A 17829-nucleotide genomic window follows, 5' to 3' on the forward strand; every position below is an offset into this window, starting at 1 on the left:
TTATCAGAATGAAAAATAGCATACTTCTCAAACTGGGTTAATTGAATCAGAAAAATCGATCTTTAGTTCTACTCAAAATTATTTGTGCCATGAGTATTAAAGCAGGTCAAGTAAGTTGTTTCTTTTTCGTAATCGAAAATAAAAACATGGAACCGAAATCAAAATTTAGTTAGAGTTCTTTTTTTTAGTTGATCAGCCAGAGGTATAACTCAGAGGGTAATTAATTAAGAATAACTGAGCTACCTTACAAGAACTCAATTTGTAAAAAATTGAAGCCTATGCGTGATTTCAGCCCACAGGTTTTTTATTGCTTAGGACCAATCACTACCGATGCACCACAACACCACGAACTGTCTGTGAGCCATATTAATGCTTGTTTCGAGGAAAATGAATTAAATTTGGTTGATATTTTTTCAAAGCTTACAAGAAAATTGTTGTCGGTATTTTTGAAGTTTGCACATCTGACATTTCTTCAAAATTTTATGGACCATAAGTTTTAATGGTTCATCTCTTCTTCTAAAAAATTTTTTCCAGCCGTCGTTTAAAAAGTTATTCAATGGCTAGAACTGCAAATATTTTAAGCCTGCTTATGTTGACAATAGGAATTGGTCAGAAGTTACTTTTTAACTCAGCCAAAAATCTTTACAAACAAAGCTTCTTTGCTGTAACAATCTTATCATGAAGATTTCAGGGTTAACTCTTAAAATGACATTTGTTGCTCAAAACTAAGAGTAGAATTTTATTCTATAATGTAAAAAGTAAAAAACAAATTTTTTTTTGGTTTTTAGGGCTAAAATATACTTGGCAAATCTGCATCTCCCAAAGAAAAATATATCAGAGTTGGTGATAAGTATTTTAAAATGAGAAAAAAAAACTTTGAAAAGTAGCGGAAAAAATATTTGAGAGAAAACATGTCAAAATCAGTGAAAAATTTTTAAGTTTAAACATCAACAAGACTGCTTGTATCAGAGCGACGCTATGAATGTTCCGAATGCCTTTCAAGGTCTGTGGAGCAGTAATACATGACAAAGAAATAAATGTAATAAAATAAGATTAAATCTTTAAACCCTCATAACTTACGAAAAACAATCACAGATAAAATACCTTTTCAAATTTAAGCTCAAGACAGCAATAGCTTTCGAATGATATTTTAAAACTTCTGTCAAAAATGGCTAGGTAAAAAATCGAAATTTGTCTGAAGAAAAAACCGAACCCGAGCACAATTATTCCGTTACTTTCGTTACGAAAGTCGGAACAACAAAACTGATTTGACCGAAATTTATCTCAAACAAGATCAACCGTACAATCTCAACCCCCCGCCTCCCCTAAGCATGACTTAACCTAGAATACTCTCCCCAATCATGTAATAATTCTGGAAAAAAAAAATCTGTATAGAATATGTATTTCATATAAATGCGCAAATATAACTGATTTTCACATTTTTATGCGGTATTTTATTTGTATGCTCTTAATTACACAAATTAATGTCAAATTTTTTTTAGTTATGCAGTTAATTTTGAAAGAATCTAGACTACACTCAAAGTTAGTTTATGAAAAATCCATATTGTCTCCCCCCTAAATTGATTCTGGGGGAAAATTGTACGGTTGATCCATCAAACGAAAAAATATGTTGAAGCTTTTTGGGAGGTTCTTTCAGATTTTTGATTTTTTGTTTTTTATTTTTGAAGCGAGACATAGCTCAAAACTGTATGGTTTTCGACCGCCAAAATCATGAAGAAAAATTAATATCAGGAGGAGTCGTTTTTGTCATTCACGCTAGTTATAAATTAACGTCAGATTGCATCAAGAGGTACATAGTTTTGAACTTCGTTCAGTCGTAAAATCAGCTGCTTTTTACAAATTCAAAAAAACAACAATCGTACTAGTTTTTGAATGAGCAGGAAAAGTGAAGGAAGAGTCTTCACGAGAAGGGTTACTATTAAGAAAGTCTTAACAAAACCAGACACCGAAAAAAATTACATCTACAAAGATAAGGGCTCCACAAAGTTTTGATGAAAAAACTTTGGTGAACTACTATAAATTTTGTATTATCAAATATTTAACGCTACAATTTGAATTGTACGGAAATACTATGACCAATTTAGTTTTATTCAATTTAATTTGGAGCGATTGTTCACCACGCATTAGAATTTTGCGTGTTGGAAGTACTATAATTCTAAAGAACAGGATCCAACAGCCGTTTGTCAGGCAAATGCGCTTGAAAATATGTGGAATTTTTTTGGTAACTTCAGTTTATTGCTTTTTGAGACGTTTACTTTTATACTTAAATCTCTTGAGTTAGTCTACCACCAGCAGCGCAAGATGCGCAAAACACTAACAATGACCTGCCGTGCAACAGATGCAAGTTATATTTATCTATTTGAGTTTAAGGAAATGACAGTTTTTCAAAATTTAAATTCATGAGCCAATCATTTTTTGTAATTTAATATTTTGCTTTCAAGATTTATTGTAACAGTCGTAAGTTTTCACCAGAGCGATGGCAGACGTATGCAAACGCTTATTCTGCTGCGCTTCAATGTGGAACTAATGAAATAGTTCAAGTCAGTTAGCGTTTTGATATTTTTTTGTTCCATTTTTTGAATAAATAGTCGGAATAATCATGCTTGGGGCGTTTTTTACAAAAACCTTTTGACAATTTTGGATGCCATTAAGAGAAATACTGTTTTCTTGAGCTCAATTGAGAAAATTTCAACTGTGATTTTTTTGTCTCGACTTTTGAAGAAAAAACCTAAAATCTTTGTTTGGGGTGCTTTTTAATTTTTTTATTAGTCTGTTATTCTAAGCAATTTTGACGGAAATTTCTTTTAGCAACTACAGGAGTCGATCTGAAATTTTTGTCGACCTTTTCATTAGGTCGACCAAATTGATTTTCTGAGATCTCCCAAATCACTATAAAGACCCCATTTTGACCAAATTTTCAGAAAAAAGGCCACAAAAGGCTCTTTTTAAGCACTTTTTGAAGAATTTGGACCAAAAATGCGTTTTTTTGGCGCGCTATTCCCCTCAAATGTAGTATATTTTGGCGCCAAAGACACCTTTAAAAAAATTTTAGGTCCGTGAGTCAAAAATTGATGTCATATAATAGTACTAAAGGGGAACCTTTGGGTCGGCAGGGGGTCGAATCCCTCAGGAAGTAAAAGTCGTGTTGTGTCGTTTTTTGCAAGTGATGTGATAAAAGGATTTGAACAAAAGCTTAGAACTAGAATCTTTTGGTTGTAATAGTAAATTAAGTTTCTTTGAGAACAATTTTGATTAGAAAAAAAACAATCAAAAAATTTCTACTATTTTGATGTTTAATTTTAAATTATATTTCAATGTTCAATTTTTACGGTTTTTTCTACTTGTTTTAGTTTCAATTTCAACTTTTGAAAATAACTGATGTCAATTTTGCCTAACTTGACAGTTTTATACGCGTTTATACATGAATGTGGTACTTGTTTAAGCAACTATTTAAATTTTTTCAGAAAAAATTACAATGGTTCAAACTTCGTTCTAAAAATTTCATTGCCAGGGAAGCGATAAAAGCTTGAAATTAGAATAAGTCTCAAAAATTTCAAACCTTTCTTTCTCGACAATTTTTTGAACAAATTCTGGAACAAATTTTTGAAAAAAAAACTGCTCAAATTACGACTTAAAGTGCTTTAATATGGTATATCACTCGATTGGTTCTGTTGACTATTTATGGTACCTGATTTTTATGGAAAGCCAAAACGAGAGAAAACTCAAACACACACTAACACAAAATTTCTCCTCATTTTCAATGATCGCAACAAAAAATGGGAAAAGACGATGATGAAAAATTAAACTCTTGATTTGTTTTACCTTGAAATCCCAGCTTCAAAACAAGGATAGTCGGTTGCTGTGCAATCACATTCTCAGAAATTTTATCTATTAAGTGTCCTTTTTGTACGTCGTGTGATGATAGAGCTAAAAATTTAACGCGTAATTATTTTTGAAAGATTTTTTACCAGAGAAGCGATATATAAGGCATCCAAAATTATGTTTTTTGCTTTAGTAAAGTTATAGATTTTCAGCCTAAAATTTCACGCTTAACGAACGTTACTTGATCAGCTTACTCGCTCGAAAAAAAAAGAATACTCAGAAATTTCAATCTGGTTTTTCCCAACACTGGACATTATTGGACATTTTAATACAGTCGTTCGGATTCCGACTGAAAGGGCTTTAAAATGATATATTTTTCAACCCAATCAGATGATTATTTGTGTTTCCTAATTTTAGGTAGAAAAAATCAAAACACACACTTATACGAAGTTCCTCCCCATTTTCAATGGTCGGGACAACCAGAAGCTTGCTGCTGATGAAATAAAATCTCTTGGAATCACTTTTTCCAGCAAAACTGGTGCATGGTTTTTGTTAAGAAAAAAAAATATTAGCCTTATATGTTTGTTTTTTGTTTCAGCTGAAAAATTTGAATTTGAATAAAAATTGGAGGCATGACATTTTTTTGAAAAAAATCAATCACATCAATTTATCTTGGAATTTATGGCATTTGATGGAAGTATTCTATAAGTCATATAAAAAAAACAAAATGCAGTTCGGCCAACTGGACGAGGTTTGTCACAGAAGTGTTCTAGGTGCTGAGTAATTTTTGTAATCCTGACGATGATTATGAAGTTTAAACTTCTTAGTTAGTCCGTCTCGTAATTTTTTAAGCTTAAAAAGAACAGAAAAAAGACATAGTTTTTCTTATTTTTGCGGACTAACTTTTTCATTTCTTTTTATATTAAAAAAAACTTATATGAGAGTATCAAACGGACACTTGAATTCCAATCACTGAAACTCCTTTGTGCTGTCTGCAGATGTACCGTAGCTCTCGATTCCAGAACCACTTTCCGACATGATTCATTTGAATGGCCTAATAACGCGTTGAAAACAACGTTTTTTCAATATAATTTCATAACATCCGAATAAACTTAATTACTTGAAAAGTAACACAGAAAAAACGTGCAGAAACTTTTTGTTCATTGTAAAGATTTCAAAGTAAAAATGGCTATTTGAAGATTTTTCAACAATATATCAAAAAAAAGTATCTCAATTTTTTAAATTTTGTACTGACTTTCGAAGTTTTACTTTTAGTTACATGAGAAAAAAACAACAAGTTTTTCATATTTCGAATAAAAGCCTTTTTTTAAAAAACAAAAAAAAGTTTATGCTAGAAAAGCCGGTTGCTGTGCCTGTAGCGCAGATTGCTGAAAAACACAAAGAAAAGAAAGTTTATCTGTTTTTTTTGTATTTTACAGTCGCTTTTTAGCAGCTGTGTGATCAGATAATTATTCACATGCTTATAGAAAAAACCCTTAAAAAATTTTTTTGCACTTTTTTTGTTTTTGATGATAATTGTTGTTAACTTTGTTTATTTTGCTAATTTCATACGCGTTTATACATGAATCAGGTATTTGTTTTTTATAAGAATTCAATTTTTTTAGGTAGAATTATAATTTTTTGAAATTTGTTAGAAAAATGTTATTGCCATGGAAGCAATAAGCGCTTCCACAACTCAACTTTATTTTCAAAAAATCGAAAGGTTCTAATATGATATATCACTACACCTAGTCCAATGATTAAATGTGCTATTTGATTTTGCGTGGAAAACAAAACTAAAAAAAATTAACTGTAAACAAAGTTACTCCCCATTTTTGGAACAATCAGAAGCTTGCTGCTATTGGAAAAAATTTTGAATCACTCTTTGCGAAACTGGTGCTCAATAGTTATGCCATTTGAAAAAAAAAACAAATTAGTGAAAGTAAAAAAAAAACAATTGTTTGGCCATCTGGACAAAATTTGTCACAGAGGCCTTCTAGGTGCTGAACAACTCCTGTAAACCTAAAATTGACTATGAGTAATAAATTTCTTAGCTAGTCCGACCCATAAGTTTATTTTAACATAGAAAAAATTGAAAAAAGACGTAACTTTTATTTTTTTGCGGTATAATTTTGCATGTCCTACCTTAATAAGAGAAGCTTGAATGAGGTTCTGAAATGGGCTCTTCGAGTTACAAAATTTTAAATTATAAAAAAAACTAAAACAGTAATAATTTTTTAAGTTATATTAAAAAATTATTATTGCCAAGGAATCGCTAAAAAACTCCAGAACTAGTTTTTATTTTCAATAAAACCAAAGCTTTCAAGCTTATTCGACAAATTCTATCAATTTTAAATAAAGAGCGTTACTCGCTCGATATTAGCTTAAATATCAAAAAATTCAAACCCGTTTTCTTTGGCACTGGATAAATTTTTGAAAAAACTAAGCGTTGTTCAAACAAGACTAAGAATGCATTAATATGACTATTTGTGGTACATGATGTTTTGCGCATTTTTTACTATGATAAAAAACTGATATAAGGTTCTCAACGGAACACTTTTGGTCCAAAAACTCTAACACAAAAAAACGATGCAGTGTGGTTATTGACTCTAGAATAGCTCTATGACAAGTTTCGTTTGAATAGTCAAATTACGCGTTTGAATACAGATAACAGCCTTTTTCAAAACAAATTTAAAAGTTTTCATTATCATCTATCAAATTTTGAGCTCTTCGTCAAAAAATTAGATCTATCATGAATCAAAGAGTGTTAAAAAGAAAACAGCATCAACCTGAAGGACATTTTCAATCTTCGCAAAGTTTGAAAACCAAAATTTGCCATTGTAAGATCCTTACTATAATCAATCGAGAATCAAACTGAACAATGACAACTCAATATTTTCAGTTTGTAACAATTTCTAAGAATGTGACGAAAAAATTGTGCTTGAAGTCTCTTTTTTTTCTAAAACAGACAAATTTCGAGTGTTTACTATACTTTTTTGAGCTCATAATCAAAAAAATATTTTTCCAGTGTTTATTATTCGGAATAATTTTATCATTCAGAACCTTCAGCGCTTCGCCCGATACGAGTGATCAAATACCGTAAAAATATGGAGGTTTGCAAAATACCTAGTTGGCCAATTTCTGATAAATCACGCGCTATTCCGCTATTGAAGCGTAAATGATGACGAAAAATCGTTCCAACAAGCAAAATCGAACCAACAAGTTACTTGACTAAAAACTTATCATTTTGCTATCTACATATAGCATTATCTATACTACTAAGATAGATCAAACAATTTTTGAAAAATTTTTTGTTCGTCCAGGAAACGATAAAGTCAAAACATGCCCAATTTTACTCGGAAAAGTCGAAACATATTGGATTTTGGTCGAGATAGTCAAAATTTATCTGAACTGGGTCTAACTCAACAAAACTGAACACTTCTCTGCTGAGTTGAAACATACTAAAATTAGGACGAGTAAGTCGAAGCAGGCCAAAATTTGGTCAAGAAGGTCGAAATTTACTAAACATGATCGAGGCGGTCGAAACAATTTTGTCGAGAAAGTTGAGATAAAAAACTGAGCGCCTCGACCCGGGTATCAGTTTGTTCTCGACGTCAATCAATATAAACTAAAATCAAAGACTAAGTATGAAAAATATTTAAAAAATTTCTCAGCAGTTTTGCTCAGCAACCTTTTAAAGTCTTCGAGTTTGATCTTTTAATAACTTTCTGCAAAGGCGCTCAGTCATTTGCGAGTCATTTTGCCAGTATATGAATAAATGTTGATAAATAACCAATACTTTAGCTTGAACTGACGCTACCAATAGAAATAATCGAAAAACAATCATGTCTAAATGTTCAGTCAAAATGAGTCGTAGAGATTAATGTTTCAAATTTTTACTTGTGGTAGATAAAAAGTATATTAAGACAAAACCTGTTTCCTTTTTCGCACTAACGAAATTTCCGAACATGAAAAACAAATTTATGCAAGGTTAATTGGTTGTTGTAATCGTAGCGCAGAACAATTTGTTCATATTGAAAAAAAAAACTGAAAAAAAAACTGTTTGACTCTGTTTTTCTTCAAGTTAGCGTCGTTTATACTAAGAGAAATTTACAAACGCGTATAAAATAAGCAAATTAAGCTAATTTGATAACAGTTATTTTTGTCAAAAATGAAAAACAAACAAAAACTTGCAAATTTTGTTTTTACAAAAAAAATCTATTTTTTTTTACAAAAATTTGAAAAATTTAATTATTTGTTGTCAGTTTCGCCTATTTACTGGTTTCTTACGCGATTATGCATGAATTTGGTATATATTTTTTTCGAATATAATAAAACAGACATCTATAATTTAATTGAATAATTTGAATTTTGTTCGAAAACTTACATTGGCAGGGAAGCGCTAAGACAAGCTTCCACGACTAGTTTTTTTGTCAAAGCAAGTTTGTTCAGCATGAATGACCAATTTCATTTTATCTTTTTTACAAATTTTACCCGATTGTATAACTCGCTGAATTCCAAATGTTTCAAATCACTTTTTAGTGAAACTGGAGCAACTTTCTCAAAAAAAAATATAGCGTTCAAATTACGAAAGAAAGAGCTTTTTTATGGTATATCATTTCATTCAATCCGATGAACGTTTGGGGTACCTGATTTTAAATGGAAAATAAAACAAAAGAAAAAAACTAAAAAACACCCTAATCAAAGTTCCTACCCATTTTCAGTGGTCAGAACAAAAAGTATGAAAAGACATTCCAAAACAATTCAACTGTTGATCGACCTTGCATCTGGAATACAATTTCTAAATCAAAGTCAAAAGCATCCGGCTGCTGAAAAAATAATTTCTTGGAATCGATCTTTCCGGCAAAACTGGTGTTCAATATTTGTTAGAACACAACGAACTCATAGCCTTATTCGCGTATTTTTTGTTCCGGTTGAAAAGTTTGAATTTGACGAAAAAGTTGAAAGTTTTGCCCTTTGTGGAAAAAATTCACATCTGTTCCATTTGAAAAATATGCTATTTGAGAAAAATAAAAGTAGTCAAATTGCAAAAAAAAAAATTAAAGGTTATTTGGCCATTTTGACAAACTTTGTCTCAGAGGTGTTCTAGGTACCGAAGAGTACTGTGAACAACACAAGTAATATGAAAACGGAATTTCTTTGCCGGGCCGTCACACGAGTTTTTTTAGCTGAAAACAGAAAAAAAACGGTATTATTTTTTCATTTCGTAAGGGAAAAATTTTGCATTGTTTGCAACGTTAAAAGAAACTTGAGTAAGGGTCTCAACGCGTTGAAAATGATGTTTTTTTTCAATATTTTAAATGCAAGTAATCTCAACTAGTTGAAAAGGAAACAGTAAAAACGTGGAAAACTTTTTCGGTTATTATAAAGATTGAAAACCAAAAGTCTTTGTTTCAATATTTTTACTATAATTAATAGAAAACCAAACTGAATAAAGATATCTCAATGTTTTCATTTTTGTATCGACTTTCGAAGAAAATGACGGAATATTTTTGAATCAGACCAGTTTTGACTTTTTACTAGTCTTCCTTGACAATATAACCAGGCTATCCAAATTTTAGGTCTTCGCCCTATACGAACAGCCTTGTTTCACTTTAGGCGTATTAGTTTCATCAGTTAAGGAATAAAGCTCAGTCAAATGAATTTCAACAAATGCACAAAACGTTACGACTAATTTTAACAAAAACTGACACTTTTTTATTCTGACTTTCGAAGAAAGCGACAAATAGTTGTGCTGCTTTGGTTTTTTTGACAAAATATCACCTACAAATTACTGATATTTTGCGCTCAAAATTTATAAGATATTGTTTAGTGATCATTTATCGTTAAGTTGAAATACTAGCAGAAAGGTCTGGTCGCTCTGCTTGCTTTTAGAAATTAAATAACCGAAAAAAAACTAACTTTCATATGCTCAAAACTTTTGATGTCGCGTTAATTCATCCACGCTCGTCTCCCGAAAATTCATAGGTCGTCCAGAACAAAAAAAATGCCCGCATCCAGGGTGTTTTTTTCTCGAGGGTGGGGACGAACTTTCAGCATTTTTTCGACATTTTGTCTACCTGTTTATAGGTCGACCAAAAGTATTTTTCGAGCTCTCCTAAATAACTATAAAGACCCTAGTCTTACCATTTTTCTTGCGCCGCAGGCAATTTTTCAAAAAACAGGCCAAAAAGGCACCACTGACAATTTTTGAAAACAGGCCAAAAAGGCAGAAAACAGGCCGAAAACAAACCAAAAAGGAAAAAACAGGCCAAAAATCAAAAAAACAGGCCAAAAACAGGCAAATAAGGCCAAAAATTTTTGCTTTGACAAAAAAACGGTGTTTTTGGGCGCTCATTTCCCTTCATTATTAGTATATAATGGCGCCGAAGGCCCCTTTAGAAATTTTTAGGGTTAATCAGCCGAAAATATGTGTCATTAAATAATAACCGAAGAGGGAGCTTTTGGTTGATGATGGGGTTGACCTCCTGAGGGGGAGGACGCCCCTGCACCGCAAACTCCGCCCCTGTCCGCACCGAAGTTCCATGAATAATAATCGCTAATATTATCATTTAGCAGACATTTTCTATAAACTGAAAAAAAAGATCAATTTTAATTGCTCAAAAATGAAACAAAAAGGGATTATTTTTCAAAGCAATATATTTTCGTATGATTCGATCAGAGTAATTTATAATCGATTGTTTTTATTGAAAAAGTTAAATCCTTTTTAAATACAATTCAGTGGCAGATAAATTCCTCACGAATAAGACCCACGCACCAATCAAAGGGTCCCCTTTTCGTATTTTTAAGAACATTTATCCATAAGGGAAAGGACCAACATACGAGATGTACAGCTCATTACAGCGAACCGCTGTTGTATCCCTGCTTAAGAACTGCAGGCAAGGTTGCCTCACCCTCAAGCAACGAGCGCGGATCATGGTGGGCCTCGAATATCCGACCCTTCGATTGAGAGGCGGAGACATAATCATTTCACCACCACTCCATGTATTTTTTTATGACATCCATTTTTCGTCAACTCACCCTAAAAACTTACAAAGGCGACTTGGGTGCCAGTATATACGGATTTTGAGGTGAGCGCGCGCCGAAAAAAAAAGCATTTTTCAGTAATAATTTTCCAGTGCCAGAAACGGCATTTTGACCTTTTTTTAGCTAGCTTGCGGCGCAAAACTTTTTTTTGCTCAAATTAGAGTTATCATATTGTTCTGGGAACGCTCGGAAAATCAATTGGTCGATCTTAGAAAAAAGTCTTAGATCCGCCCCTGATATAATTAATTTTTAATCAATTATAGTGCAATACTTTTTGTCAGTTTTTTGTTTCACGTTTCAGTAACTGGTTAATAATTAATAACTTTAATAATTGTCGTTTCTGCGCTGCGCAGAGGATCTATGAGAGAACATCCAGACTGTCTAAGCATGGTCTGTTTCTCTTATTTCCCCACATTCTAGTCCTCGCTATTTTGTAGAGCGAAACTCTTTTTTGCGACTCAAGGCCGTTTTTTGCGTCTAGAACTTTGACATGGTACTGCTATTGCCGCCGAAATTGGTCAAGCTGAGGTAGACTTGAACCTAGAGTTTAAGTGAGAGCTCGTCCTCGCACACTATTTTTGCCATGGCAGGGGACCGATTACACGATCTGACTATCCAGTGAACGCCTTACCAGCATGCTAAGTGCCTCAATTAGTAATTGATATCAGTTGGTTAGTTCGGAATACATTTTTTAAATTTTTTGTAAATTGGTTTTTTCTTTTTTCTTTTTCTGTTTTCTCAAAATTTGTTTTTTTTACATCGTCCCTAACCAAATTACGTCGTTCCTTCCTCCCACACCCACCCTCCACAACCGTTCACCTGTTTCCTCTACTACAGTTTACTTCCCATAAACATTTTACCCCCTCCCTAACGTTAACCACCTCCTCTCAACCACAGATCTTACTCTGCCAGTTGTGAGTACCGTTTAAACATTCAATTTTGCTAGCTAATTGATCAAGCTTACCGCCCAAAAAGATTCAGCATTTACCCGGGTCGACCTCCATACACCAAAAATGCTAATCATACCTTTCCATACATCAAGTAAATGGAAAATGCTTGTCGGCCAACTTTCGTACAATTTCGAAAAACGGTTGAAAAAAGATATAAACTAAAATCTGCGGCTGTTTGATTATATTAAAACAGTCTGGTGATGAAAAACTCACGTTTTTGATTTCGAAAAAAATTGCTTATCATACAATTCGCATATATGGAAATTGTACGACTAGCATTTTTTTGAGGGCGACGCAAAAAATTTTCCAAGTAATTTTGAATTTTTTTTTCAAGTGCAAATTGAATTTTGTACTCAAACAAACATTTTCCAAAAAAAATTTTTGTATGCAAAATTTTTTTTTGTGCATAACATAGTCCTGAATACACTAAGGTTGGATAAAAATTTTCTCACAAACGCTGTTAGCTTTTATTTCTTTCTATGGCTTGTTTTTGCATGCCTTGATTAATGAGAAATAAATTAAAATTTCAAATTTTTTAAACGTCATCGTTGAAAAAATTTGCCAAAATTTGAAAGTTTGTTAGTTTCGTTATATCATTTGTGAAAGACAGCTCCAAGACAATTCAAATAGTTTTCTATGCATGATAAATGCAAGACCAGTCCAGCGCACACAAACACGCTCACATATACATACTCACGCTCACGCAAGCTCCGACACGAGATATATCAAATACGAGAGTTTAAAAATTACCACTTTGTTTTTTTTTCTGGATGAGGGTATAAAACTCATTTGCTGAAATACTTTTATTAATGATGCTGAAAGATTAACGCAAACTATTTTAGTAGCAAACTATCCTGCACTCAAAGTCTTTCTTGATTGAATTGAGGCAGGTCAATTGGTTATATTAATTCCCTATACAACTGAAAATTTAACAAACGTTTTTTATATTGGCTGTTGGGATAAAAACAGACAATTCGAAAACTATTGCTCATCAGAGTTGTCATCAGTAAACTAATTGAAACTGTTTCTCGGGCAATTCAAATATTCAGGGTTTAACCTGATATACGAGCAATTTTATGAAGACCAAAGCTGACCTTATAAAACCGGAAGAAACAAATAGGAACCGGAAGTTGACATGAGATAAAAATAGATCAGAACAACCTTACTCAAGATTTCAGCAGCAAATATTAGAGTGTGCTTTCTCTTAAGAACTTCATGCCCAATTTTTTTATTCATAAAATACGCCAAAACTATTGGGTTAAATCTAAAACTTTTATAACGATGAATCCTCTTATGTGAACCACAAAGTTTAAGAAAGTTAAACTCCTCAAAAACTTGCTCGAAACGTTTTACTAAAAAAAAATAGCTGGTTTCAATGTTTCAATTATGACTTTTTAAAATAAACAAGAAACTAAAGAAACTAAATAACCTAAAACTAAACAAGACTGTTTGTATCAATGCAAAGCCCTGAATGTTCCGAATGCCCTTTAACTGGTCTCGAATAGTTTTTGGTAAATCAAAAAATGGCAATACTATGAGTTTTAGACTAAAGTCAAAAATTGAGTCTTGAAATTAGAGTCATTTATGGAATCAATGAAACTAATTAGCTGCCTCAAATCAGTTTGGAACTACTTTAGCTCGGGATAACAAAACGAGCAGTTTTAGCCAGATTTATGGCAGGTTACTATGAAGGTGTCCACACTCTACTGACCAAATGCAGTTCAGGAGATCGATCCCCCGCAGAACCAGAGTTGTGGTCTGAAAAAAACACCCTGCTCATATTTATTACTTCAAAACTCGGAACAATATAATTTGAACAAAATTGAACTGAGTTTGAGCAAACTTGAATTGAAATAGACTGATGGTTAAGCTATTGAATACTTATTTCAGAAGAAGGAATTTTGAATCTTGCAAGCTACTGATACAGACGCGGATCTAAGAACTTATCGAGGGCTACTCTCAATTAGGTCGACCAAGTTGATTTTCCGAGCTTTCTCAAAAAATTCTAAAGGAAGCTATTTTGAAAAACTTGCTATACCGCAGGTAAATTGTCGAAAAAAGCAGGCCAAAAATTACAAAACATTTACGCCAGACAAAATATTGACAAAACATTTTGACAAAGTTTTTGCGCCTGCTCCTAACTCAAAGTTGAAAAGTATTGGCGTCTAAGCCGCCTTTAGAAAAAATTTCGAGTCCGTGATCTAAAAATGGATTGTAATCGTACTAAAGAGGAGATCCTTTGGCTGGAAAGGGGTCATGAATCCATGAGTGGAAGGAGTGTACCCCTAAATCTTATACTGTGCGTACACCAGTAAGTTTGAGAACTTTTAGTTGATTTTGACAAACTTGCATTTTCAGAAAACTTATTTCTGCACGTTGTCAAAAAGATGGAAGGTTGGAGCTCCGAATCATAACGTGGAAAATGTGTATTTACAGAGTAAGAATGATTTATTGGGACTCATTTTGTTTCTGTAGTAAGCGAAAAGTTATTTCGATTGGAGAGACAAACCTGGAGCCAAAACTAATTAAGACCTTCGTTTTTATTTCTTATGAAAAAAGTTTGTTGTTTTCCTTTTTTAAATTATATTTTTGCGTTTCTTTGTTTCTCCAGCATATATTCCTGAATTAAGCAATAAATGTGTAGCCCTGAATGTTTCAAATGCCTTTTAAGATCAATGGGTAGTGTTCGTTTAAAAAATTGATGCAAATTTTGAAAAAAAAATTTTTTAAAAATAGTTTTTTTTAAAGATTTTTTTTGGGAAAATCATCCCCAAACCGAATACGTAAAGTATTAAGTGATATGTTTAGCATATAGCAAAAATTAAATAGATCAAATAGCATGCCTCAATTCAATTTGGAACAATTGAAAAGACGGCTTAAATCTCCGCTAACGCGTTTATATCACAAAAAAATATCGCGCGTTAATAATCCCAAATTTCTCAAATTGGCAATCTTAAAACCCCATAACTTTACAAACATTGATCACAGTTGAAATATCTTTTTCAAATTGATCTCAAGACAAGAAAATCTTTTGGCTGATATAAAAAAAATACCATCAAAAAAGGCTAGTTAAAAAGTCGTAATTTGACTGCAGAAATAAAACCACCCCGAGCCCAAATATTCCATTGTTCGAAGGTCGGAACAGTTATATTTCTTATAAAATTATTAGATTTCGCGCATGTTAAACTTTGTTGATCTACACAAAAGACTCAATTTGATCAAATTGGCTCAACTAATGACCCGGTAGTTTCTGCAAGTTTTTATGGCCCAAAATGAGAGAAAAAACCCAAATTTATCCACTTTTAGGCCCTTATTTTGCAAAATAAAAGTTTATTTGTGTTCCTATTGTCCGCTTAATTTGAATCCTCACATTGAATATACGCTCAACATACGCTCTCGAATAGGAATATATTAACCGGTTTTTCATATAGTCGTGTTTTCTCGACTGTTTTCTGAAATTGAAGTTTAATTTTTTTGGGTCTCTTTTTGTACTCACTAGCTTGGAATGCTACGCTGATGTTGAATAACAAGTAATACGAAGCTTCAGCTTTTGAGAAAAATTGATGTTAATTACACCTAATTTTATTTTACAAACGAATATCATAATGTTCTACGCTTTCTTTCAGATCATCTCATTACACCGCGAACAAAAAACAATGGAATTTGCATAAAAATAAACTGTTTTTGTTGATTTTTGTTTTCGTAACTTTCTAGGCTATTTGCACAGCAACTGGCCATATTTGTATTCATATGTTACTCTTATATGTTCCGAATCTATCTAATTCCAATCTTTTTCGAATGTACGACGTGATGGAGGAATCTTGTTGTAACTGTTTTAGACTACGATAAATTTGACCTTCCGTTTTAACAATTAGTTTCAGTATTGAAGCGAATTGAATTTTAGCCTATTCTGATAAACTTCGTTGGTCAGAAAATAAAGAAAAAACTGAATGACGTTAATTTAACTACTAAGACAATTCATGAAGCTATAAGACAACTGATGGTAATTGAAGTAAAATCAGAGGTATAATCAAAAACAAATTTTTTTTTCGTGAGAAAACTAATCATTCATTTTTCATTTAGGGCAATAATATAAATAGTTTTTACAAAAACTGAAATTCATCGCCAATATGATATAAAATTAATTCAACTAGGAAGAACTGAGCCAGTTCAAGCAGCTCTAAGGCGCTACATCAAGTTATAATAAACGCCAGTTTTTTTTTAAATGTATTTTTTATGTATGGAAGGCTTGTCATCATCTCAGCTGTTGGTCAAATTCTGATCTGTATTTCGATATTTCTGGATGCTCTTCTCTCAATTTTCTCAACTCAAATTGAATGAATTCCACTGGGTTATCTGGTTTCTCGTGGACCACTTTTGCCATTAGATGCTGAAAAACAACTTGATAAACAAAAAAAATTGTCACGCATTAAATTTCCGTGAAAATTCTTTCTTAACGTCAATATTTAAGAGTAAAGAAAAAAAATTCCAAAAAAATTACTTTTTCATAAATTTACTTCATACTCCAACCTGGAACAGCAAAAATATTTGATGGTCGTCAAGATACTCTTTGGCCTGCTCTGCAGGATCGAGGCTGTTGGAATTCGAGGACATTTTAGCCATCTGAAAATAAGGAAAGCCTGAAACTCTGGATTTTCCTCTGCGCTCTATCATTTTTTTCCGAAAATGTATGTTTATTTTATCTATTATTTTGACAATTTTGAATCATGACAATTTTCTGTTTGACAGATGTAAAAGTGGAGCCCATTGGCGCAGCAAAAGTGCTATTTGCTCGTTTATTCTGACCTTTGGTGTTTTGAGTTTCTTTGTCGTCTTCAGAAACAAGTTGTTCTATTCTTGTCTTCGAGAGAGAGAGAAATTGAATTACGTCTTGACTAAACAGTATTAATTAAACAAATCTATATCCAGAACTGAACAATGACGCTTCTATAGTAGGTTTCAACAGGTTCTCCGATGAGCAGGGCTTCCGCAAAAATAATGGTAGGGGCCCATTATGGCCATAAATATTGGAGGGAAAGGACAAAAAGTATGGCCATTATGTATGGAACTGCCTTCGATTAGGGCCATAACTTAGGGATGACGTAACCCCATTATGTAAAACAAATAGTGAGCGGTGGAATCCCTCATACGCGAAGGACCGAATGCGCGAAAATAAAAATCACACTTCGATCGCTTCGAAAAAGCATGACTCCACATCACCTTGGGGCTACTCTTTTCTTAAAAGTCAAAAAAGAGCTTTGGGATGCTAAACTCGTTTCAAAAATTTTGTAAAATTGAATAATTTGATTTGATTTTTCATTCAAAATTATGGAACGAATAAAACCCCATAATGGCTATTATTTATTTTTCCTGACCGTTTATGTAAATAATGGAGGAAAAAAAGGACGATTATGACATAATATAGGGCGGAAACCCCATTATATCGCCATATATTTTGCGGAACCCCAACCGATGAGACAAAAACAGAGATGCCACAGGTCGCCACAAGCTTGATAACTGTTTCCAGCAGTCTGTATGCCTTTTGAAAATTGATCTCATTGAAATCGACCTTAGACCTCAATGAATTTGTAGCTTTTGTGTATTTCAATTTAAGATGGTTCGGGTGTCAATTGAACGAGACTGTCGATGACAGGACAATTCCAAGGTATACAAATTGGTTTATATATTTTATGGGCTCGCCTGCATAACTGACTCTTGTCTTTTTGAGAGAGAGAAGTTGAATTACGTCTTGACTAGACAGTATTAAGCAAACATATCTATAAGCAAAAGCAAAGAATAGAATAGACATTAGAGCACTCATAGTTCACTGAGTTTGGTGTACCATGTGTGGGTTATGGTAGAGTTGTAGCACTTTGTCCCATTCCGTTCCAGTTTGTATGGCATTACAAGTGAGTAGGTGAAATTTCCCGAAGATAGGATTGTGGCAACTATCCTATCTTCCGGATTTTTTTTTTCATGTTCACATGTT

At 32.8% G+C, this 17829-nt stretch overlaps 2 protein-coding genes and 1 long non-coding RNA gene across 6 annotated transcripts in view; 2 read left to right on the top strand and 1 right to left on the bottom strand.

The window, feature by feature from the left end:
* LOC134841220 (probable splicing factor, arginine/serine-rich 7) overlaps window positions 1-17829 on the top strand; it is a 446664-nt gene that overhangs the window by 36886 nt on the left and 391949 nt on the right. The gene's annotated exons all lie outside the window — the stretch shown is intronic.
* The window catches only part of LOC134841221 (glycerol-3-phosphate dehydrogenase [NAD(+)], cytoplasmic-like), a 219769-nt gene that overhangs the window by 36881 nt on the left and 165059 nt on the right, over window positions 1-17829 (top strand). The gene's annotated exons all lie outside the window — the stretch shown is intronic.
* On the bottom strand, window positions 15776-17790 carry LOC134841223 (uncharacterized). Of its 4 annotated transcripts, XR_010162463.1 has the most exons (5): window positions 17683-17790; window positions 17311-17617; window positions 16647-16824; window positions 16371-16463; window positions 15776-16230 (listed from the first exon to the last, which is right to left on the bottom strand). It is a non-coding gene; the product is annotated as an uncharacterized LOC134841223 (long non-coding RNA). The 4 variants fall into 4 exon arrangements; XR_010162462.1 differs by having other exon boundaries at window positions 16647-16809; window positions 17311-17790; XR_010162461.1 differs by having other exon boundaries at window positions 17311-17790.

Source organism: Symsagittifera roscoffensis, chromosome 3 (genome assembly GCF_963678635.1).
Source record: "Symsagittifera roscoffensis chromosome 3, txSymRosc1.1, whole genome shotgun sequence".
NCBI classification, from domain to species: domain Eukaryota; kingdom Metazoa; phylum Xenacoelomorpha; order Acoela; family Convolutidae; genus Symsagittifera; species Symsagittifera roscoffensis.